Raw genomic sequence first — 18,599 nt, forward strand, 5'->3', positions numbered from 1 at the left:
ACGTGTCATCCATGTAGAATGGGCACTTCGGGCAGCGCGAAGCAACCTGGGCTAGTTCTTCGCGTAGCGCAAAGGCGTACTTTGGGTTCTGTGTTTTTCCCTTCGTGTAGCGCGAAGAATCGGTTTCTTGTCCGTTTGCGTAGCGCGAATGATAAAATGCAAAGTGCGACATCAAAACGCCACATTGTTCCCATCGCCTGAGCCCGTGCCCAAGCTCTTGCGCGTGCGCGTCGGATGCTTTGCACCCTTTCGCTATGACCACTGGGTACATGCTAGGCATAAAAGAATATTACTACGGAAACTCATCTTCTTATAAAGAGCTTCCAATTTTTTCTAATTTTTCATGTGGGAGGAAAATTTTCTTTTCATGTTTATACTTATGCAGGATTTTTTTTGAACGACCAACTAAGTAACTCCGGGTACTCCGTACGCGGCCCCCATTGGCTAAAGGTAGCCCGAGCCGGCCACTAGTCCGGACGGACAAAGCCCCTAGCAGTCCACCTATTGAGGGATTCACCGAATAAAACCCGACCCCCACGCCCGCCAAATGGCACGACAGTGAGGAGCCGATAAAACTGGTGAGATCAGGACTCGAACCCGAACCCGAACCCTAGTAAGCCAGGGTCATCCCTCATATCTCTCATATAAATTGGTGATAGTGAGGTTTGAACCCCCTACCTCTCACTAGTAAAGTGAGTGCTCTACCATTGAGTCACGTCCAATTTATTATACTTATGCAGGATACTTCCACTTTCTCAACATGGAATTGTTTTATTTCCTTATCTCATTTTTTTATTATTTATCTTGAAAATATTTTTGGTCATTTATCTTTATTAAATTGTCAAATTTGGATCAAAATTTTGGGATGTTACAGATGACGCTAGAGTACTTACAACTGATACATGATAAGCATATATATATAGGGGAGGGTTATACTAAAAAGAAGTAGTTTCTTGGGAAGACTAGGAATAAATCATAGCCATTGGATCATGTTAATCAATGGTTTAAAATCACCAATAACCGACATAATTTCCTAGAATTACTCTTTAATCATTATAACCGACATAGTTTCCTAGAATTGTTCTTTCACCATCATTTGTATGCCAAATGTCAAAAATTTATTGGTTCTTACCATTCTTAGGAAACTCCTTATTCTTATTTGAACCCTTTTATATATATATATATATATATATATATATATATAATGAAATAAAGAATAAAAAGAAATAATGAAAGGTAAGCCTTATGAACAAGCAGCCAAAGTGAGGGGATGAGGGTGCGAATTAAGAGTCGACGAGCCTAGCGAATTAGGGCGTTGATGATTGTTGACAACGAAGACAAGAGAGCCATTGACTATGACTTTGTGAGGGACGCCTAGGGTTGTGATGTGTTCTTGGTTTTGATTTTCTCTACACAAACTTTGTTATTAAATTGGAATCTCTCTTATTTAAATATACTCAATTCACAAATATGTTGCTATTTTTACAAATCTGTTCATTTTCGTTGTTGGTATTAATCTGAGAAGTCTAGGGCTAACAAAACCGATTTAAGCGTGTTAAGCAAGTCAGACTGACACAACAAGGCACACAAGGCCGTCTATGAGAATCCCTTAAAATTTCGGGCCCGGGGCGAGTAAAAAATAACCTCTGTATATAATTACAATATTTGATTTGCACATCAATTTAATTTGTATTAATGTATGATATCCAAACCATATATACACACACACGTATCATTGTGAGTTTGTTCTCATCAGAGACAGCCACCTATTTTGGTGTCCTAAAACAAATATAAAATTTGAGGCCCTTATTCAAATAATTGTTGATGAACACAACCAATCAATTGATGATAAACTAGAATCCCAGACAAACAACTGTTCATTCAATCACAACAAACATAAAGATCAATTAATCATAAAACTAATCACACTTTAATCCAACAAAAGATTGGAAACACATATTATTGAATAAGATGAATAAGAATTATTATTGGCCAATATTAATCAATAGGGATTATTAAAATTCAATAAACATTTATTATATATATAATTTATTTAGTTTTAATTGAAATTAGGACTCAAAAATTTAGGGGCCTAAACAGGGTCACAACTACTTTATGAGTAGGGTTGTCGGCCGACCCCTGTGAGAATTTTTTTTAGTGGTATATGTGTTAAACTCTCGACCGACCCCTGTGAAATTTTGACACCGACCTCTGTGAAATTTCAAGAACGAAAAAAAGACCATGTGAAAATTCGAGAATGACCCCCATGAAATTTCGAGACCAGCCATAATAAAAATAAATTTACAAATTTACATTTATAATGAGCTAAATGTATACAAATAACTAAATTTGAGTTTAATTAAACAAATTTAATACAAATTTAAGCTCAAATGTCAATCAATCTATTCCTAAGTTATAAGTCCACGCCCAAAACTCTCAACTCAATCTACAATTAACTTATTAAAAAAATGTTACAATGACGCAAGTAATTTGTTAGGTAAGCATTCAACGGATTATAAGAATTTTAATCTAAAGAAAATGTTTCGACTTTCTATATACGTTGGTTTGCTCACCAAATTCATTTGTTTTGGTTGATCGTTTATTGAGGTTAGCTCTTGTATTACTTGTCGCAACCGGAAACGTTGAAAATACTTTTCAGCGATACAGTAGGTGAAGTTTGATTTGTGTAATCAAATGAAGGATGAGAATTTAAACTATAGTTGTATTTGTTTTAATGAAAAAGACATGCGTAATATATGATTTTTTTGTTAAGCTTCAAAAACTGAAATCCCGTAAAGAACAATTTTAGACATATGACATTTTATTTATGCATTTCTATTTAAGTTTAACGTATTTTTTTGTTTGATTATGTTTTTTCTATATTACTCAAGCCGACACGATTCTAGCCGATCGGAGGGACCCAACCGGACCAAAAAGATTATATAACGATTATTTGACACAATTGGCCGAACCGAATCGGAAAAAAAATTATGTAGCGATAGTTAATAGAATACAGACTAAAAAGTTTTCCGACCCCTGTAAGAAAATTTCTGGATCCGTCACTAGGCCTAAAGTTCTGGTTTCACCTTATAACATATATGGGCCAGCCCTGGTTCTCACATCAGATCCTAATACTATATGAACCAATGCTTCTAAATAATAAGTTCACATAATAGGCTTATTATTTGAGTTTGGATCCTTAGTTTAATTTCCTATTTTAGGCCTACATGTTTAATAAGACTGTAAGGCCCCGTTACCGGTGCCTCACATTTGGGCGTTGGATTTACTCATCAACATAGTTCTATTCATCAGAGTTAATAAAAACATAAGCGGAATATAAAAACTTTCATAAATTATTACATAACGATCCATAACATGTCTTAAACACCCATCTTGTCTTTAGAAAACTAAGTATTTAAACATAAAGTGATAAACGTCTTGAGTCTTCCGATGCCAGCCTCTTATTCAATGCCACGTGTTCCCCTCAAGCGAGCTGTCTCATCCTACTCACCTGCATGCATACTAAAAGTCAGCTACGCTGAGTGAGTTCTAGTTAATCATACAACATACAATCGGTTCACATACTTGCACACATGCCTGAAGGGGTGTGCATTAGTCATACTTACTTTTCATATATAACTATCCATCCTATTTAAAGATCCTTCCGCCCTATAACATCACAGATATTATAAGGGTCTAGTCCCTAACATCACAGATATTATAAAGGGTCTGGTCCCCACCATCACAGATATTATGAGGGTCTGGTCCTATCCTCACAGATATAATTAAGGTCTGGTTCCTATTCTCACAGATATTATTAGGGTATGGTCCCTTTGTTTCGTGCAACTGTACCATACATGTCTTTTCATACCTTCCATGACAACACGTGCAATATCCGAAGATTGTTCACGTGCCATCAACATATCATACATACATCAAATATATTCATACATTCATCATTCATACATCATATATGTTCATACATACATCACTTATACATCTTATATATTTATCATATCTTTAACTTCCACCTGACGGTACGTGCAATATCCGAAGATCGTTCACGGACCGTCAAGAAATCATCATACATAAATCATGCAAGGCATACACTTACCACTTAAGGTAAATGTATTAACTATCACATCGAGTATGCACACAGCCCCGAAAACATAACAAGGAAGTGGGGCTAGAAACTCACCTGAACACGGTTACGTTCACCGTTAATTGTTATTCCTTTCTTGAGCTGTGCACGACTAACTGTATAACAATTACACGTATCAATCAACTATTACTACTCGTATCGCATTTCTGTCTTTAAATAACCCACAACGAACGGGGTCCGGGGGCAGCACCCCTGGCAGCGGGGTTCTAGGGGCAGCAGCCCCTAGCGGGTTCCAAGGGGCAGAGCCCCTGGCTAGGGTTAAGCTGTAACAACTCGGACTTTCCAAGATTTAATATTTATATTAAAACATGACCCATTTCGATTCCCGAGAAAGTTTATCGCTTTTATCGAGTTAATTAAATTATTATTATATTATTGTTTAATTAATTTTATAATATAAATATAACTTTCTTACTTTGACAAAAACCACCCAAAACCAAAGTTTAACTCCAACTGTTTCCATCCTCAAACTTTAGGGGCTAAAATGCAAAATTTAATATAACCCATTTAGAAATCTGGTTAACCCGTATCCTAACCCAAACCCACTACCCGTATGACGAATCGTGTACCAAAACAGTTAACTTGGACCACAATTCACGCCACAATCATGGAAATCGAATCAAAATATATGTTATACATACCATATGCGCCTAGACAATGACTTAATTATGTTATGTGAATCAAAAACGGATCTGCGGATTGTTTATCACCTAAGCCGACACTAACCCTAACTTAATATGCTTATAAACGATCGCAATACATCAATTAAACTTCGATACACCTTCCCCTAACCTTAGCCGTCATAACCCACATAATTAATTGAATTAACACCAACGTTTGCTTGTCCGTTCTTGTTCGTTTTTGGCCGGCTACTGTTCGGATTAATTAACCCTCTTTGTGACACCGATTAAGGTAATTAAATAGTTTGTTTTGATCGTTGTTCATAGTTCTGTGTTAACCCTATGAGTAAATAACAAAACACAAACGGAATCGATCGATTAATCTTGTTAGGGTTTGTTTGTGAGTTATGAACAGGACGCTGGTTAAGCGTTGGACTTACGGTGGGCAGGTCGCGGGTTCGAGCCTCTACCACCCCGAGTTTTTAGATTGTTTTGGTTAGTTTTTCTTTTAAATCATTTTAATGTGTATAGTAGTAATAATAATTATTTAACAATTATTTTTATTAAAAACCGATCATATAATACTTGTTTTCTTGCACTTGTCGTTCGTGTATGTACGTATATGTAGACATATATGTATATATGCGTATGTATATTATATAATACCACGTAAACTAATATTTTTTGTTATATATATATATATATACACTATATAACAAACTTACTAAATGTTCTAACAAACTAATAAATATTCTTAAAGATGTATTTTACTTGAATAATATTTTTACGTAATAAAATATTTAATAAATACTATTAAGCGGATTAATAAACTAATAATGTTTTTATGGATGCGTTTTACTTATATAATATTTTAATATACCTTATTTATAATTTAACAAACTAATAATTTTTCATAATATTATATTAGTTATGAGTAAAAAGAATATAATATGGCTTAATGTTAATCATTTAACTATCGAACTCTCTTATCCGATCTATTTCGTTTACTTAGTATCTTCGTATTCTATCTCCCTTGTTAGGCCTTATCGTCAACGTGTGATTTCCGCGAATCATCATCCTAATATTCCTCTTTTCACTATTGTTCGTCTATCGAGTTGAGTACCACATTCCCCTATTTTACTTGTTTTTTCACGTTTTGGGGACATATGCGTAAATATATTTCTTATTATATACTTATACTTAAAACTGCAACTTTGTCTTATGTGCTAACAACTTATACCTTATTTGTTTATGTGCTTATTTGCTTTGTATGCTTTCGCATTCGGAGAGGTCCAACATAATCTCAGTCTAGTATGATCATACGCCAGTCGTTAGCATTTGTGCTTCTCGACATCTCAGTTATACTTTTTCATTTGCGGCCGAAAAAGGAAAGGGTTTGTGTGTGTTATGGAGGTGTAGAGAGAATAAGATGGAAAATATGGATGGAAATGGAAAGATTTAGGGTTTAAGGGGTATTTATACTCCCTTAAGCTCATGGACCTAAGGCCCATCTTTCCTTTTTAGTCCATGATTAATTCTCTCTAATTAGCCTGCTTCTCTTTCCCTCTTTTATTATTATTTTATTTACCGTCTTAAGTAAACTTGTCCACCATAAGAGATAATATATAAAATATTATTTATTGCAAATTTTGGTATGTTACATAGACTGACTTGATAACCAACTACACCAAGAAACCACTTTGGTTTAATAACTTTATTCACAAAACAAATACACAACACAGAAGCCTCCTCAAAAAACTAGAGGGAACAAGAAGACAAAATTTGGCAAAGAAATGATGTTACATTTCGATCTATTTTAAAACCACAATAACCCTCAAATCTTGTTGTCAATGATGCTTTAAATCTTGACTTCCTTTCCTTTTCCTGTTTTTCATAGTCTCTAACAATCTATGATAACAATGACAAGAAACACTTTCTGCTCAATACTTCTCAAGCCGACATTCTCATGAAGCTTCAACAAATCTCTCATTGAGAACACGAAGATCGGGGGCACCCTACACCAAACAATAATATGATGCACACCATAACGCCACAAGACACTGAAAAGATGTGTTCCACCGAATCAGGACTAATCACATGTACGTACACCTGAGAGAGTGCACCTAAATATTCCTCCTAAACAACCCACCAACTCCATTTCATGACAAATAACTAACATCTTTGGAAGAAACAAAAGTACGCTTAGCTGACCTAACTGAGAACTCCCCCCCAAAGAAACAAATGTCATTGCCATCACCCACCATCCCTTTAATCAAGTGATGGAGTCTAACATCAGCCAGATATAAGTCATTTACCACTCTATCGATGTTTTTTCGAGTTCTAGTGAAGCTTTTATTAACCGGGACCACCCACACCCCTCCCTTGGCATGTCGACAGCCTCGATCACCATTCTCCAAAGGCCCTCCTTTCTTTTTTGGAAGAGCCACATGGTGAAGCTGATCCCCCCACCCCACCCTTCTCCCGGTACGACGCACATACACATAACCCCATGTCATAATTCCTTCTGACTATTTGATGACCTTAGCTAACACTTTAAAAGAGCAAGTAATAGTAGATCGGCAAACTCTCGAGTGCATATTTAATAAGAGTGGCCCTACCTCCAATAGTTAGAGAGTGCGCTTTCCATAGAGATAATCTAGCCTCGAAGACGTCAATGACTTGCTTCCAATTGTTAACTTTGTGTATATTATATATCCCCAACCATAATACCCGTCCTACACCGTAACACCCTTCCCATGTTCCTAATTATTATTTATAAATACATTTTTAAATAAAAATAACATTATACAAATTACAATATATATATATAATTTTTCAGGTTTGGTAGAAGGCTTGCGTTATCCAGTGGAGCCCTAAATTCGATCCTCACCTGTGTCACTTTTGTACAAGGTTGTCGGTTCGAATCCGATCCCACCCGGGTTTTTCGTCCCACCGTATGTTACGTAAAAAACATCTGCTCTTGTAATGACTCCACGACTGTCAAGTGATGGTTTTTTGTGAGAACGCTCAAGCCAAACTTTAAAGCCTTGGGCCCGGTTAAAAAGTAAAAAAAAAACTAGAAGCCGGTCTATATTTACACTTGCTCTTTGTTTCAAACCCTAGAATAAAATTCCAATAAACAATCAAGGTAATCATAAAAAATGGGTTCTCTTTCTCGCCGAGTTGATCCAGGTGAAATAAATCCCGGCGATCACATTTACACCTAGAGAACTGCATTCACTTACGCCCACCACGGTCTGTACTTTTATTCACACGTTTAGAACAATATATACATTCTGCATGTGTTCTACGTTGATAAACAACTCTATCGTCTTATATATATTTGGGAATCAAACAGACAAAGCTATCATATTATTCATGAAAAAGAATTTGATTATTTGATTCTTACCTATATATGACCTATCGGTCGATAATAATCCATACTTGCATGTTGACCATTATAATCCTAACTTTCATTTTTGTTGTCCCGGTAGCATAGTCATAATAGATTTATATCGATTTCCCTCACATTAAAGATTATGAACGGAGAAACGTGGTAGCGATATTGAGTATAAATAAAATGTAACTGAGTGTAAAATTTATGATGATTATACTACCGGGATTGCTCTATGCAATACAAATGAAAGTTAGGATTATGAAGAGGTAGGTCCCAGCAGAGCCCAGTTGGACCCGCAGGACTCACCTTGAAGAGAGACGTCTGCGCAGAAACCAACTGGATCCGCAGGACCCACCATGCTCAGAGACGTGACGTCCTTACGCGCAGTACGCAAGCTGTTCCCGCAGGAAATGCCTCCCAATGGTGAAGTACTCCGCCTGTTCCCGCAGCTGCGGATACAAGCCATCAGGGAAGGCCACCCGCGCAGCAAGGCTACACGCACAAGGCACTTAGCTCTCAATAATTCAGTAGTCACCTGAAGGAATGAGCAAAGCCGGGGACAATCCCGCACAAAGGCGGGAGGGGGAATACTCCAGCCCAAATGAGCCAGTCCGTACGATACTGGAAGATCTTTTGTACTGTACCTGACGAGGTATGGGCAAAAGATCTGACCAGAGATACGACAGCCCATTGACAACAGTATGGCGAGCAGCATGCTCTTGTACTGTATGTCACTATTAGCCGCTACCTACTCACCAACTCCTGTCATACCACGTGCATAGCCTGCAGTTGGTGGAAAAGGAATAGTACACAGCAGGCCTGGTCACTGTCAGCCGCTGCCTACCCACCAACTGCCAGCATGGCACGTGCGTAGGCCACAGTTGGTAGAACAGGAATACTATTCAGCCGGCTATACCCTCTTGGAAACCTACCTTCGGCTATAAATACCCCAAATGGTATGATCATCTCATCTTATCTTGTATCTTACATCTTATACCTGATATCTGCTCTAGCAATCTCTTAATATACATTTATATTCAAGAGCAATCTAGTCTGATTCTCACGCCGGAGGGTGGTCACAAGGAGGAACCCCCCCCTTCTCAGTGACGAGCTCACGGTCTGTTTTGCAGGTTATCAGAAGAACCATCTTTGCCGGATCTAACCCCTCGTGGGAAACATCTATTTAACCCCCAGATTATCCGTAATCTGCCCGGGGTCGATTAGTGTTTCTTCATTGGCGCCATCCGTGCATAAAAGCTAGAACTTCATTTCTTTTCAGTTTTTTCGAACTTCTGGAAAGATGGTTAAAGAAACTCCGGTAACCACAACCCCAGCTACTGAGGGGAATACCGGCGACTACACAAATTTTACGAACACTACCCCAGTTACCCAAGCTGGGGCAAGCGCAGTAAATAATCGCTCACTGGGATTCACCGATACCCAGTAGAGAGACAACGAACGAGGCTCCCCCGCCAAACACTCGATGAAGTTAAAGCGTGGGCGGAAGCACGTCAAAAAGAATTCCAAGCCGAGTTGGATGAACGCTTACGTTCAATCCAACAGCCTGAGGAATTCGGAGAATACTTGGACGATGATTCGGAGGAATCCGACACCGACGTAAACCCTCGCCATAAGGCGAAAGGGAAGCGTAAGGAAACGGACTACCAACCGAGAAGGCGTTTTGGAGAAACCTTCAAACCAAAAAATGCAGGGGGAAACCCACGTGACTTCTCCAAAACATTTACACCAACTGCTGCAAAGGCGGGAACGTCCAAATTTGCAAGGGACATTGCGGAAGCAATCGTCCCGAAAAGTGCCAAACAGATGTCCAACATCGGCACTTACGATGGTATATCTGATCCTGACGATCATTTGAACAGGTTCATAGCGGGGGCAACCGTCAGTAGTTGGACGGAACCTACGTGGTGTTACATGTTCCAAATGACGCTTATTGGGGCAGCTAGAGCGTGGTTCGATCGTCTACCGGTCCACCACATCTACGATTGGGAAGACTTCCAGCAAAAATTTAGCCAACACTTCAGCCAACAAAGAAAGTATACCGAAGAGCAATGGACAATCCTCAAATGCATTCGAGAGGAAGATGAATCTTTGCCAGACTTCATCACTCGCTTCAACTCAAAGAAGCTAAGTCTGGGTAATATTAGCGAAGATCTTGTTCGCGCTGCTTTCATACAGGGCGCAAACGACCCAGAGCTCATCCGCACCTTAACGGGTAAAGATGGCATGCCATCCACATGGGATGCCATCATGACAGCAGCTAAACGCTTTGCGGAAGCGGAGAAACAACTGGGTAGAGATCTCCCCCAGGGCACAAACCTCTACACCCAGAAAACAAGATAAGACAACGTCCTTACCGCCCGACTAAACAAAAAGCGGAAGCTTGGCATTTGGCAGTCAAGGGTAAACTTTGACACATCCGGCTTGCAACATCGCTTAGGCGGAAGGGATAACATACAGTCGAACCAGAACTCCAGATGGACGCCACTCACCAAAAGCGTCACCGAGATATTCGTCACTGAGGAGCTCCCATGGCCAAAGGCTCCAATAATCCGACATCGTCACAATGCTGATCGGAGCAAATACTGTGACTTTCACAGGACAAGAGGCCACAACACTGAAGAATGCACAGATGTAAAGGACATCGTCGAAGCATTTGTCAGAGATGGGACGCTCGCACACCTCGTGGCGTAACGAACGCTGAGCAGACTGATGCGTGTAGAACCCCAGCTGGGGAAAACACGAATAAAATTGCAGCTTCAATGCCGGAGACTACATACTGCGTAAACAACGAGATCCCGAACCAGGTGCATACCGGCTCGATGGCACTCCCATCCCAACAACATGGAAGGGAGCTCAATTACACAGTTTGCATGTAGATCAATTCCAAATTTGTAAAGAAAAGGCCCAGAGCCACTTCTAATGGAAATGATTCTCCTTAGAACATCGACGCTGATGATTTTACATTTATACTTATGAACTTTCCACACGAATGTGCCGGTTTTCACCGCATAATTACGGGGAAAGTCGTTGCGTGGGGAAGGCGGCAAAACCCGCATAAACCCAAAAAACGGTAAACCTTCACGCAGGTCAGTCATAGGTAACCTTTGGTCATCCCACTAAATGAAAGCGCCGGTCCTAACCGCACAAATCATGAGAGGAAACCGAACCTATTGACAACCGCGCGTCGAGCGGTTAACTTAAAATACTTTAGAAAATTTCGAACAAAAAGATGAGGAAAACTTCCACGCAGGTCAGATATAGGTAAAGTTTGGCCATCCTACTAAGTGCAAGTGACGGTCTTACCCGCACAATCACGAACGAGGAAGCAAAACTTCAACCTATTATCTACCACGTTCAAAGGTTAGCTTATTCTAAACACTTAGAAAATTTCAAAGGAAAAGATGAGGAAAACTTCCACGCAGGTCAGATATAGGTAAAGTTTGGCCATCCTACTAAGTGCAAGTGACGGTCTTATCCGCACAATCATGAAAGAGGACGTAAAACTTTAACTTATTATCTACCACGTTGAAAAGTTAAATTATCTAAGTACTAAAGAAGTTGCTAAGTTAAATCAGAATATGCGTGAAATAAACAAGGCAAAGGATTGGCAAATAATCTTTATTCCATCAAAATTCAATTATTACAAAGATTGCTGGGTACATACCCGCATACAAAAGAAGCTATACAAACAAAAATCTATAATGGTGGAAAGGGATCTTCAGGATCATGCTTCAGGACCACTTCCACTTGGACCCGCACCATCAGTAGAGCGTGGCGGTTCAAGGAAAGCTTTAAGGATAGCTAGCCCATCATCAGCAGCGGCAACTTCGTTTACCTTTTCCACCACCGGATGCGGGAAGGCGGCATACTGATTCACTGCTTGGTCGTATACAGCTTCAGTATCCACATCAAATAAAGGGAAGTTGGAAGGCGGGATGCCTTTCTCAACGAACCCTAGACCAAGCAGGAAGTCGGCCTTTTCCCCATCCTCATGAGAAGCGTTGAGGGCTGCGCTCATAGCATCGTCATAAGACGTCTCCGTGAAGACCCGATGCACAACCTACAAAAAAGAAAAAATACAAGTATCAAAACCTTTTCTATTCACAAAGAAGCGTAAAGACATTATGAAGTTAAGCTTACCTGAGACAACGCTTTTCGAAGAAGCCATTCCTTGGCAACCAGAGCTTCTTGGAGGGCAGCTTGAGCTTGGTTACGGGCGCGTTCGGCTTCACTTTGGTTGAGGTTGGCAAGCAACACTTCTTTAGCCGCAGCCTCTTCAACGCCCTTTAGCTTCCGCTCAGTCTGGTCAAGCACCCCCCTCTGGTCCAGGATCTCTTGGAGCTTCTTCGCGTCTTCCATCGCCAAGGCATCATGAGCCTGTTGGAGCGCCTCTAATTTAGCTTTAAGTTCCTCATTCTCGAGGCGTAGAGGCTCAGCAACAGCTTCAGCCTTGGTGGCCCTTTCAGTTGCTTTCCTAGCAGTTTCCTTAGCCAGCCGAAGCTGTTCGTTAACAGCTTGGGCAGCCTTGGAACGGGCCTCGAGACGGGCCTGAACTTCAACTTCAAGGGCCTTGAACGCCTTCTCCTTCTCCGCAGCAGCGGCGGAGAGCCTCCTATTATCCTCCTGGACAGCCCGCGCCTGAGCTACTTCTTGAATGCGAGCTGCTTTTAACTTGTCGTTTTCACGACAAAGCAGCTCGACGCGCGGCTGCATCCGGGCCAGGAGAACCCGAAGCTCATTGGTTAGCCTACCCTCCTGGTAGCTAGCCATGGCTTCCCCCAACACACCACTGGGAGCTGCGTGACGAGCCCACTCCACGCACTCTACAGGTGTGCGAAGGGTTTTTCCTCGGCGGATGTTCCATCGTGGAACATACACTTCATTGGAATCCGACACTGCAAAAAACATAAAGCAGTTAGGAAAAGATGATAAAAATATGAAAAGGGCCAAAAGAACCCTACGCACCTGTAGGGTCAACAACAGGCCGATAGCCGCCAAACCCATCACCTGAACCCAAGGGAAATCCATCCAAGAGGTCAGGCAGATGGGAAGGAGGCAGAGGTTGGCGATAAGCCCCATGCATACCTGAAGGATCGGCCGTCGTTGCCGATGACGGAGGAGGCATGGTAAAAGCCGCCGCGGTCGCCGCTGCGGAATCCGCAGCAAAAGTAACCGCCGGCTCAGTGAAAGATGCGGTAAAAATGGCACTGACAGCCGGCGGTGACGTCATCACAGCTGGAACAGTCGGCTCAACGGAGTGAGCAACTGAACCAGCGGAAGCAGGCGCAGGCGCAGCCGCCTGGGTCGTCGCCTCAGGTAGGCTGACCAAGCCTACCGTCATGGGCGGAGGGGTACTCCTCTGCGCTCCACCCTGGAATGCGTCAACATCCACGCCTGCACAAAGAATATAAGTGTTAATGATGGAAAGCTATGAAGTTAAAAATAAAGGAAGTTTGTACTTACGGGATTTCTTGAGCCTAAAAGTGCGGACAGGCGGGGACGAACCCGATGGAGCCGGCCTCTTTGCGCCGCTCACCGTCGTCATCCGGGGCTCTCCGGAGGTGACAGTCGCAGCCTCCGGAGCGGTGGTCTTATCACCACCGGGGTTCCCCGCCACCTCCTCGCTCTCGGCCTCTGAGTCAGACCGAGGCACCGGATCGGCAGTGGAGGCCACCTTCTCTTTCCCCTTCCCGCCGGCAGCCTTCTTCTTCCGCACCAACGGAGGACCATATGCGGATTCCTCATCAGAACATAAGATTAGAGGAATTCCAGCAGAGGTTTCAGCATTGAGGGGTCGAGGGTTGAATAACGCCTTACCTGGCCGTCTGGCGCTCAGGATCTCGTGGCCTGGCGGGTAGACCTCCACGAACCGATCCGCCATCTGTTCAAGGATGGGCAACTCGTTCTCATCTAGAGCACGAGTACCCATCCGGGCGGGACCATCAGCCTCCCGCGGATACAGGAGCGACTGCAAGTCGTTCCCCTCTGAAATAAAAGACAAAACAGTTAGAAGACAAACCTATATAAACAAAGTAAACAGAGCATACCGTAAGGAACAGAGTTCAAACCGTATTCGAGGACGATCGGGATCTTTTGTGCATCCGCATCCTTCCATACCCGGCTCATCCCGAGCATCACCATCCCGGACTCCGCAAAGCGGTAAACCAGAGATTGGACTCGGGATATCTTCGAGAACCATTCCGCCTCCTGGTAGTTGGAGGCGTGAAGGCTGGGGAGTGCTTGCCCATTCTTGAACTTCATGGCAAGGGGGATGGCGCGAGCGGAGATAAAAAAGAACTCCCGCTTCCACGAACGAAGACTGCGCTCGGTTGCGCAAATCTTCAAACCCTTGATCCGGGTTATCAGAGTATACCACCCCTGGATGCACCTCCAGGAATAGAAGGTCATTAGGCGGTCGACATGGGGCTCAACGCCCAGAATGAGGCACACCCATTCAAAATGGCGAATCTTGGCGATCGCCATTGGGTGTACCTCCGTCAGATGTACACTGTGCCTCTCTAGGACACGGTACACAAACTTTGTCAACGGGAACCTAAGATTCCCATAGACAAAGAATGCAGCATATACCCCGATCTTGCCTCTGGGGGCATCATACACCGTCTGATGAGGTTCAGGAAACTCAGGCTCGAGAGACTCGAGCATGAACTTCCTGACGATGTACTGATATAGATCGACAGGCAGAGCACACTGGCACTCGCCAGCAGTACTCTTGTCATCGGCGTACACCCCAGCCTCCTGGGCTGTAGCCTCAAGATCATGAGAAGACATCTTGCAGGTATGAAAAAGAGAACGATTTCAAGAGAATGCTCGACTAAAAATGTGAGTATTCGCCGGAAATCGTTTTGAAGATGAAGAGAAAAGTGAAAGTGTGGATTACAAAGGACCATCTCCCCCTTTATATACTAATCGCAATTAATGCGATGAATTTAATGCGGAAGAGAGAGAAATCGCAGGTGCAATGAAACTATGACACGTGGCAAAAAGCAAGCTGGCAACAGCTGTTGAAAGGACGCGTGCCAGTAATTTCGCGGCCACGCGCCCGAAAATTCGCGCCCACGCGCCTGAAAAAGCGCCTGGAATGACCATATACTGTCACGTCGCCATAACTTCCTGCACGTCCTGACACAGTCAGAAGAAACCATCGGACGACGTTTCAATAGTTTGGACTGTTCTTATCCTTTCACGAACTCTTCGAATTTCAAAATTTCAAAAAAAATTCAAAAGCGGGAAAATACCCTTTACATTGGCAACCAATTAACTGTAAGACAGGTGCGGGTACAGTGTTAAGGCAAAACCCTTCACATACTTAGCACCTGCAAGGAATTAAAGCCAAGAATTCCTCGGCAATCAAGTAACTATAAGACGGGTGCGGGTACAGTGTTAAGGAAAAACCCTTCACATACTTAGCACCCGCAGGGAATTGACGCCAGGAATACCTTGGAAGTAAAGTAACCGTAAGACGAGTGCGGGTACAGTGTTAAGGCAAAACCCTTCACATACCTAGCGCTCCGCAGGGAATTGAAACCAAGAAGGATCCTCTGGGCAATGCTTGCGGAAACGGGAATAACATCCTCGCATAGCGGGAACGTCGAGAACTACATTGTTTGAAGCTTCAAGATGGAATTGGTGGTTTTAACATAATTGATCACTATGTTCAAAACTACCAAAACCTCATGGAGAATCCACACAAGTGGGACTCAACGCTCCTGACCTGCGAGGAGGTTACAGACCTACCCGCATCATACCCAAAGATCAAGCAGGAAAGTCGGGAATTTCTGCAAGTGACAAGGACTTCCGCGGGAAGAATCCCCATGGAAAACCTTAAAACTAACCCTTTTCAAAAACCCTTTGCTTAAAGTCCAAAAGTTCACCTCACTTTATTAAACATTCATGAGAAGAACATTGGACTGGGGGGACTTGAAGAGGTAGGTCCCAGCAGAGCCCAGTTGGACCCGCATGACTCACCTTGAAGAGAGACGTCTGCGCAGAAACCAACTGGATCCGCAGGACCCACCATGCTCAGAGACGTGACGTCCTTACGCGCAGTACGCAAGCTGTTCCCGCAGGAAATGCCTCCCAATGGTGAAGTACTCCGCCTGTTCCCGCAGCTGCGGATACAAGCCATCAGGGAAGGCCACCCGCGCAGCAAGGCTACACGCACAAGGCACTTAGCTCTCAATAATTCAGTAGTCACCTGAAGGAATGAGCAAAGCCGGGGACAATCCCGCACAAAGGCGGGAGGGGGAATACTCCCGCCCAAATGAGCCAGTCCGTACGATACTGGAAGATCTTTTGTACTGTACCTGACGAGGTATGGGCAAAAGATCTGACCAGAGATACGACAGCCCATTGACAACAGTATGGCGAGCAGCATGCTCTTCTACTGTATGTCACTATTAGCCGCTACCTACTCACCAACTCCTGTCATACCACGTGCATAGCCTGCAGTTGGTGGAAAAGGAATAGTACACAGCAGGCCTGGTCACTGTCAGCCGCTGCCTACCCACCAACTGCCAGCATGGCACGTGCGTAGGCCACAGTTGGTAGAACAGGAATACTATTCAGCCGGCTATACCCTCTTGGAAACCTACCTTCGGCTATAAATACCCCAAATGGTATGATCATCTCATCTTATCTTGTATCTTACATCTTATACCTGATATCTGCTCTAGCAATCTCTTAATATACATTTATATTCAAGAGCAATCTAGTCTGATTCTCACGCCGGAGGGTGGTCACAAGGAGGAACCCCCCCTTCTCAGTGACGAGCTCACGGTCTGTTTTGCAGGTTATCAGAAGAACCATCTTTGCCGGATCTAACCCCTCGTGGGAAACATCTATTTAACCCCCAGATTATCCGTAATCTGCCCGGGGTCGATTAGTGTTTCTTCATTGGTCAAAATGCATCTTTGGATTATTATCTGTCGATAGGTCATACTGTCATAGTTAATTATTACAATACAATTTTTCAAGAAAATATAAGTATTGTTGTTTTGGGACTATAGTTGTGACTTGTGAGTATGGGTGGCAAATGGGCCGGGTTATGATCAGAACGGGTCAATTAAAATTTTTTTTTTATTATTTTTTTTAAACTAAACACAACTTGTGAGCTAAGGGGTGTGTTTGGGATTACTTGTTTAAACTGCTTATGCTATTTGAAATAATCAAATGAGTGTTTCGACGATTTCGCAAATAAGGTATGCAGAATCAGATTATTTATTTGCAACTCCAAAACAGATTATTTTATCATCAAATGATTGTGATAGGCTCATCCAAACACTCAAAACTAACTGTTTATTGTTTGCATCTAAATAAAGTCTAATATGTATTAAATACTGTGAAAGCTAGTTACTTTTTTTTTTAATATTTATGTGATTTTTTTTTCTAATTGATCTTCAATTATGGTAATACAATACTCATTACAGGTATTTATGTTGGTGAAAACAAGGTTATTCATTTCACGAACGGTCAAGAAACTGCGAGTCCTGTATGGAACTTGTCTTCTAATCTTCAAGTTCCATCTTCATGTTTCACCTCTATGGACATTGGATTTCCACAGCCCGAATGCGGAAAAAATTGTGATGTCGATTCATGTTTATGCACTTACACCTGTGGATTTCATCAACCAGACAGTGGAGTAACACTCTCGTGTTTGAATTGTTTTATTGGAACCGGATAACTATACATCTATCAATATGGAGTGACTAAATGGGAGCATATTTCCAAATTTCGAGGCGGCATATGCACCATTAAACCATCGAGCCCGCCCTCTGATGTGATCCACCGAGCCATATATTTGCTCAAATCAGAAACCGGATTTGGAAACTATGATGTGTATAAGCACAACTGTGAGGATTTCGCTTTGTACTGCAAGACGGGCTTTTTGGTTTATGGCAAGGTCGCCACCGGAGGCAGTGGTCAGGTGAATTCCATCGCTAGTGCTCCATGGAAGCCCGTTCTTCTTCAAATGTTTGGAAAAGTTGTGTTACGCACCTCTATGAGTCCACTCACAGTAGCGGCCACAGTTGGGGGGTATTATTGGGACCGATATAAAACCGACATTGGTGTCCGAGATGATGTTGTTAAGGTTAGAGTGCAACATGTTGAATCGTTTTTGTGTGCTCGTGACCATAAAGAAACCAGAGGAATGTAACTGATAAGCTTATGGCCTTTAACACGAGTTGACGTTATTGCTTACGTTATTTAAGGACTTGGGATTTTGTTTCAAATGTTATCTAAGACGGATTTTTAATTATCTTTGTTGCTTTAGTAATTGTCTCTTGATTTTTCTTCTTTAATAATATCATTTACGTATACTCATTTAGTATGCGATGCCTACACTTAGAACCCCAGTATTTTTGTACATTTGACAATATTA

The 18,599-nt window shown here is 42.3% G+C and overlaps 1 pseudogene; it reads left to right on the forward strand.

Annotated features, from left to right (window-relative positions):
• The first annotated feature begins 7,943 nt into the window (after positions 1-7,943).
• On the forward strand, positions 7,944-18,448 carry LOC143531284 (protein LEAD-SENSITIVE 1-like; annotated as a pseudogene).
• Positions 18,449-18,599: the final 151 nt, after the last annotated feature.

This window comes from Bidens hawaiensis, unplaced genomic scaffold, assembly GCF_021521415.1.
Source record: "Bidens hawaiensis isolate Kalapana, Puna unplaced genomic scaffold, B.hawaiensis_p1.1 tig00009139_1, whole genome shotgun sequence".
NCBI lineage: Eukaryota > Viridiplantae > Streptophyta > Magnoliopsida > Asterales > Asteraceae > Bidens > Bidens hawaiensis.